Source organism: Fukomys damarensis, unplaced genomic scaffold, assembly GCF_012274545.1.
Source record: "Fukomys damarensis isolate Sample0158 unplaced genomic scaffold, DMR_v1.0_HiC HiC_scaffold_16, whole genome shotgun sequence".
Lineage (NCBI taxonomy): Eukaryota > Metazoa > Chordata > Mammalia > Rodentia > Bathyergidae > Fukomys > Fukomys damarensis.
The window spans coordinates 26848266-26855616 of record NW_022900928.1 but is presented as its reverse complement, the minus strand read 5'-3'; the positions used below and the strand labels follow the sequence as shown (position 1 = coordinate 26855616).

General features: G+C 44.9%; 1 protein-coding gene across 1 annotated transcript in view; it reads right to left on the bottom strand.

Annotated features, from left to right (window-relative positions):
- Positions 1–6126, bottom strand: part of P2ry6 (pyrimidinergic receptor P2Y6) — a 25109-nt gene extending 18983 nt beyond the window's left edge. The window contains exon 1 of the mRNA XM_010603252.2: positions 6076–6126. The gene's annotated coding sequence lies outside the window, so the exon portion shown is untranslated. The remainder of the gene's footprint in view (positions 1–6075) is intronic.
- Between the last annotated feature and the right edge of the window lie 1225 nt (positions 6127–7351).

Genomic DNA, 7351 nt, shown 5'->3' with positions numbered 1-7351 from the left:
AAAAAAAAAAAAAAAGAATTCCAGCACCGACTCACAAGCAATAGGGGCTGGGGATTTAGCTCAGTAGTTCTGTTGCCTGCCTCCCAAATGTCCCAAGTTTGATCCCTGGTACCCAAAACAAAACAAAACAAAAATTCACAACAACAACAAAAAAAACCCAATTAAATAAATAATCAGCAATGGGTTTGAATAGACATTTCTCCCACTCCTCCCTCTCTGGTACTGGGGATTGAACTGAGGAACTTGCACTTGCAAGGTAAGTACAGTGCCACTGAGCTAAATTCCTGACCCTGAATAGATAATTTTCCAAAGAAGACCCACTAATGACCAAAAAGCACATGAAAAGATGCTCAACATCCATTCACTAATAATTAGAAAAATACAAATTAAGAGCAGGAGATATCACTTTATAACCATTAGGCTGCCTATTAATTTAAAAAACCTGGCCAGGGATTTAGCTCATTGGCACTGCACCTGCCTTGCAATCATGAGGTCCTGAGTTCAATCCCCAGTACAAAATAAATACATAAAAATAAATTTAAAAACCCAAAGCCTAAAGAACAGGATATAGCAAGTGTTGGTGAGGAGATGGAGAAATTGGAACACTTTGCATTACTGATATGAATGCAAAATAACACAATCTGTTAAAAGCAGAAAGGCAATTTTTAAAACAAAACAAAAACAGCCAACCAACCAACCAGACAGAATTATCATCTGATTCAGCATTTCCATTCCTAGATTTCCAACCAAAAGACTTGAAAGCAGGGACTCAAACAAATATTTATACACCAGTGGTCACATAATCACGATAGTCACATAATAGAAAAAATCCAAATACCCATAGACAAATAAATGAATAAGCAAAATGTTGACTATAAATATAATATGTCATTATTCATCCTTAAAAAAGAGATGGAATTCTGCTACAGTAGGGGATGAATCTTGAAAATATGCCAAGTGAAATAAGCCAGATGCAAAAGTACAAATACTATATGATTCCACTTATATGAGGAAACAAATGCATAGTAAAGACAGTAAGTAGAACAGTGGTTGCCAGGGGCTGGGAGGAGGGGCAAGGATATTTTCCGTTTCTTGGAGGCTGCTTCTCCCTTCTTGTTTCACCTGCCAGAAAACTCAGTCAAGTTTCTGCTCACTTACTTTAGGATCAACATTAGCCATTTTTTTTTTTTTGCTTTGTTTTGTTTTTTGAGACCAGGTCTTGCTATGTAGTTCATAGTTGGCCTTGAACTCACTATGTAGCCCAGGCTGGCCTCGAACTCACAGCAGTTCTCCCGAGTGCTGAGATTACAGGCGTGTGCCACCATGCCCGGCTTCTACATTAGTCTTCTATGTGACCTCGATATTCCTTCTCTGGTTCTTACGAAAATTAAAGATGTAATTGTCTTAGTTGCTTTTTCTCATGGCTGAGGCAAAAACTGACGCCCCAAGTTAAAGGAGGAAAGGTTTATTTAGCTTGAAAGTTATAGAGGTTTCAGTCCACAATCGGCTGGCTCCAAGGCAGTGTAGCATGGCAGACAAGTATTACAGAGGAAAAACAGTTCATGTTGCCCAGAAGGTAGCAAAACAAGCAAGAGATGACTACGACTCTTTCTATCCCTTATATCTTATCTACTTAGGGCAGGTAGCACTCACACCCTTAATCCTAGCACCCTTGATCCTAGCATTGCACTATGAATCAATCCCAGCATCACACACTCTAGATCCAACCAGCTCTGAAAAAGCCCCACCTATGACCACATGAAGCTTTATGGGGACATCTAAACACAAGCCATAACAATAACTCACTTAACATAAAACTCAACCTTTCAAAGTGTACAACTCAGTAGCTTTCAGTATATTCACAAGATTTTGTTCCTATCGTAACTAATTAATTTCAGCGTATTTTCATTAACCACAGAAGAAAGCGTATCCCCATTAGCTAGTTACTCTCCATTCCTCTTTCTCCCTTCCACCACCCCAGAACTACTGCTCTCCTTTTTGTATTTATGAGTGTGCTTACCCTAGACATTTCATGCAAAGTAAAATCATACAACATGTGCCTATTTGAGAGTGGCTTATTTTATGTAGCATAGTGTCTTCAAGGATCATTCACACTGGAAGTTCATTTTCATAGCTGAATTAACATTCAATTTTATGGATATGCTGTATTTTGTTTGTCCACTAATCAGTTGTTGGACATTTAGGTTTCCCACTTTTTGGCTATTATGAATAATGTTGCTGTGAACATTTGTGTACAAGTTTTTGTGTGGATGTATATATTCAGTTTTCTTGGGTGTACACCTAGAAGCAGAACTACTGGGTCATATAGTAACTCTATGCTTAACTTTTGGAGGAACTGCCTAATTGTGTTTTAATCTTACATTCCCACCAACATTGTACGAAAGTTCTAATTTCTCTACATCCTTTCCAACATTTTTTATTATCTTTTTCATTGTAGCCATTCTACTGAGTATGAAATAGTATACTGTGCTTTTGACTTACATTTCCCTGATTGCCTCTTTTTTGTGTGGTCAGTCATTTTTTTCCATTTTATTGTATGTATTTCTGCTCTGATGCCTGGTATCTTTTGTGGGACCTCTTGAAATGAGACAGTATGCACTTCATGGACAGATAGTCCTGGGTTTTAATCCTCCTGCTGTTTCTATTAGCTGTGTGACCTTGAGCAAATGATTTAACACTCTGAGCCTCAGTTTCTCCACTTACTAAATGTGAGCTACAGAATTAACTTAGATAAATCTATAAAAGAACCCTGAGGGCTGGGGTTGTAGCTCAGTAGTGCCTCACCTGCCTGGCAAGTGCAAGGTCCTGAGTTTGAACTCCAGTAATGGGGGAAAAAAAGATTCAACCAATATTAAAGGCCTTGAGATGGGCCTTCGACAAAACAGGTCTTCAATGAATCACACCAGTGAATCCAGGGATCAGAAAGGGAGATTTCCAGATTGGTCAGGAAACCTGGGCTGGGGGCTGCTTCATATTTCATCTATTATTTGCCTTACTCCAGTAACTTTTTACAGCAGAGGCATTTCAGTGCTAAACGTTAGCCTCTCTGTGCCTCTCCTCTTCCCAGGTATGGAGGTATGGCCACCTGAAGAGTGTGATGAGGACCAAAGTGAGGGCTTGGGACCTCTGCCTGTGTACCACAATATCAAGGACTGGCGAATCTGCAGATCAGGTTCCAACACCTTACTGGTCTTGCCTCAATCATCAAATTAGCTGCTGCCTAAGGGAATTTCTCTTGCCTCGGATGAAAGGATCTCTATGGAGGAGAGGGAAGTAAATTAAGACTGCCTAAGAACTTACAAGTAATGTTATATGCATGATCTTATTTTATCCACTCATGAGCTGGTCAGGTAGGTTCTATTATTCCATTTATAGATAGGAAAATGAGATTCCAGGAGGTTCAATAACTTGTCCAAGTTCACACAGCCAGCAAATGCTGGTGCCTGCCAGCTCTGATTTCAAAGTCTGATTTCCCTGCAGGCTACGCTACCCTAGAAAGCACAAGTCACTCCAGAACCATGGGCTGATCTGAACAACTGCTCCCCATTCCTCTGTCATGACAGAGATGATGTCTTCCCTCACTCTGAACTGAGATCTGCCTCCTGGTACCACAGAACCCCTTCATGCTGTCCCAGACATGAAAACAAGTGCTTCTCTGGGAGTCCGGATGCAGGGCTCTGTCTCAGTTACTGTAGATTTTTTGCTTCTGGACCTCAGTCCCCAGCCCATGAGTTTTGGAGGGGAGACCTGGCTCTCTTAGCTCCTGGGCTTGTGGTGTCTAGAACAAGGCCACCCACTCATCCTCCCTGTTCCACAGACCAACAATGTATCTTTCACAGGCCCTGCCCTCCCTTAGAGCTGTTAAGTATAGATCACCCTGGGCAGGGGGAGTAAGGAACCTCTCCATGTGACTGTGCCAAGGCGCTGACCCTAACCAGACTCTCCAAGCATCAGAGCCAGAGCCTTGGCTGCCAGATCCCTACCGAGACAGAAATAGAAACCCACTTGGAGGCGAATGGGGAAATGACCCCTGGGCAGGAGAGGTGGGTGGTGTGTTCTCTTGACTGGTCCCAGACCCTCGGCTAGAGCAGGCACTTGTCACCAGGCTCTAGTGACTCAACTCACCCCTCTTGGGGCGGTGGGGGGGGGACCAGGAAAGCCCAGCTCAGAATTTGGGGTCTGGAGTCTGACAAACGCAACCTAGGCTCCCACTTAGACAAATTAATGCTTTATCTTCTCTGAGCCTCAGCTTTCTCTACTGTGAAATAGGAGTAACAATCATCATGCCTGCATGTACTCTTTTTTTTGGTACTGGGGATTGAACTCAGGTCCTTGGGCTTGTGAGGCAGGCAGTGCAATCACTGAGCTAAATCCCAATCCCCGGTCTGCATTTACTCTTATGTAAAACACTTTGTATAGCATAGGTGCTCAATAAATAATAAATGATAACCATTAGCAACCTTCTCTTTCAACTGAACATGGAATGAGGGATTTATTTATCTACTCTCTCATTTGTTTTTCTATTTAGTCAACCAGGCAGTGCATGCCCACTGGGTAGACCATAGCAGTGAAGAATGTTGTCTCAGGAGTGAATTAGGAGTTGAAACCCCAACATTGCTGCTAGTTGCCTGAGTACTCTGTGCTCTGGGGAAGCCCCTTACCCTCACTGAGACTTTATTTCCTTGCCTGTAAAATGGGAACAACAACAGCATCTGTAGAGAACACTGGCATGTTATGAAGAGTCAGTGGGACAAGGATGTGAAGGCAGTCAGCACAGATCCACTGAGGGAAAAGCGAGGGCAGGTGAGCTGCACAGAAGAGCCAGGAGGCTCCTGACCTGCAGGCTGGGTGTCTCCAGGCACAGCCACATGATAAGGCAAGGGGCAGGTTCAGAGACAATTGCTAGGTTTCTAGACCAGGTGCCCCTCCCTTTCAAGTAAACCAATAGTGAGGAAATGAAAAAAAAAAAAAAAAGATGATAAGAATTTTAGAGGAGAATCACCCCCAACCAAACAAGGGTTGCACACACAGTCACAAGTCGCACTGGAAGGTCTTGCACGCACATGTAGATGCATCTCAAAGGCACAGCATTTTGTGCAAAGAGCCTTCTCATTTTTCATCTCATTTGCGATTAAGGAGAGAAGACACTATCCTTGGTCATTTTAGGAGCTATTTTAAGCTGGTAAGACATGTGAATCCCATATCTATTCAAGAGGCCAGGTGAATGCACACTGTGTGGCCTACTTGTCCTATGCTGAGGTCAGCAGAGTTGAATGGCCAAGGAAACTCCAAATAAAGGATTTCATTTTTGATTTTTTTATACTTCGGTATTGAATGCAGGGCCCTTGCACTGAGCTACATCCCCAGCCCTTTTTGAAAATGTTTTATTTTGAAACAGGGTTTCACTAAGTTCAGCCCAAGCTGGGCTCAAACTTGCAATCTTCCTGTTTCAGGAAGTGTTGGGAATTACAGGCATGTGCCACCATGCCAGGAAAGGTTTAACTCCACTCCCCAGAATATACACATTCCCCCTGCTTCTCTCTCCTTTAACAAATCATACCTGACTCAGGGCAGAAGGAAGAGACTTCCCAGGGGCCTCCTGTGCAGGCTACCTTTTGGTTAGATCATCTTTCCTACCTGTTCCACCAAGCCTCCCTCTCACCAGCACACTACACTTAACAGTTGCCAAAAATACTTAGAGGAAGACCGTCGCTACTCCCCACTTTTCATAGTAAGAATTGAGACCCACAGAGGAAGAGTGTCCTGTGTCATTCAGGACTCAAATCTAGACCTATGTGGCTCCAGATCTTGTCCCTCTATTCCATTTCTCACTGAGGCACAGCCTCGTCCCATGTCACCACCACTTCCCTTCCTGTCCTACCTACCTTACTCTTCCATGATGTGCAGCCTGAAGGCTCTAGGCACAAGCACGTGGAGGAAGGGAGGAAGCCCCCACGCCTGCCATGAGCCCTGTGGCTGCAGGTGGACATGTGACATACACTAGGGAGCTCCCAGAGGACGGTGCATGTCCAGGGACTGACCTGGAAAACTCACCCCGGGGTCAGTTAGTGCTCCACTTTCGGTCCATGACTGCTGCAGAGAATCTCAACTCCTGGAGCAGTCCCCGCTGCTAGTCTGTCCTGTGCCACAGGCTGCCTTGTGTGTGCTGAAATCTGGGAAAACAGCAGATGAGGAAACTGAGAATCTGAGGAGGGGAAGTAATGTGGTGCAGCACAGAGCTGGCAAGCAGCAGGGCCAAGATGTGACTCTGGGGACCCTGTTGCTCAAGTGCTTAACACTAGGGCTGACTCAGCCACTACCCAGCTGGAAGCAAGTCACCTCAGCCTTGAGCATGCTCACCCAAAGTGAGGGTACCATTAGTTTGGCCCTACAGGCTGCTGGGAGGATGGAGGGAGAGAATTTTAGGGACCATGGCCTGACACAGAGTAGGCATGCATTCAATGTCTATTTTTTTCCCACCTCCCACCCCAGCCTTCTCCTGGCCTCTCCAAAATCTGAAGAGAGTCCTGTTCCTGCTCATCCCTGCCAGAAGGAACAATTACCCTGGCCTTCTTAGTAGTGCTGGGAAGGTCCATTAACAGGGACAGAGACCCTGAGATTAAAGGCCTGATGTCTGTGGCTCCAACAACATGGGTCTAGATATCCTCTCTCAGGGGAAGACGATACATCTTCAGGTTGAGGATAATTGTGGGCAAAGACTGAGCCCAGAAGGTCATCCTCTTCCCCAGTTCCAGACCATCTCTGAGCCGGATGAACAGAGGCAGCCAGGGTGGCCCAGCCTCTCGTCAGTGATGGGCCTGGGCCAGCATTTGAGCAGGGGAGATGAATTTATTTTAGTTAACAAGTTAATAGCAGATTGGGTAGCGATAAGAGCTGTATAGGAACATAATCAAAGATAGGGACAGAGAGCTGAACACTACCACCTCAGACCATGGGACAGGCCCCACCTGGACTTGCTGGGTCCCTTCCCTCATATCTCTTCAGAGAAGGCCACCCATCCTGAAGGAGACCCTTTCCCAAGCCCTGAGTCCCTACTCTATGCAGGACTAACATGGAGAATAAATAAGACATGCAATGGCAAAAGGCAGTTTACAAATTGTAAGCCCTATCCAGATGACAAGATTTGTTATAGGCTCATATTTGGGGCCCTGTGGGGGATCCCTAGAGCAGACCCTGACCCTTGCTGGGAACTAAGTGGAAAGTCCACAGAACCTCTCCTGCAGAAGGGCAAAGCCATCTCTGTGCCCAACCTGACAGAAGGGCCCCTTCTCTGTCCTTGCGGTGAGAAGATGAGGAGGGAAGATGGAAA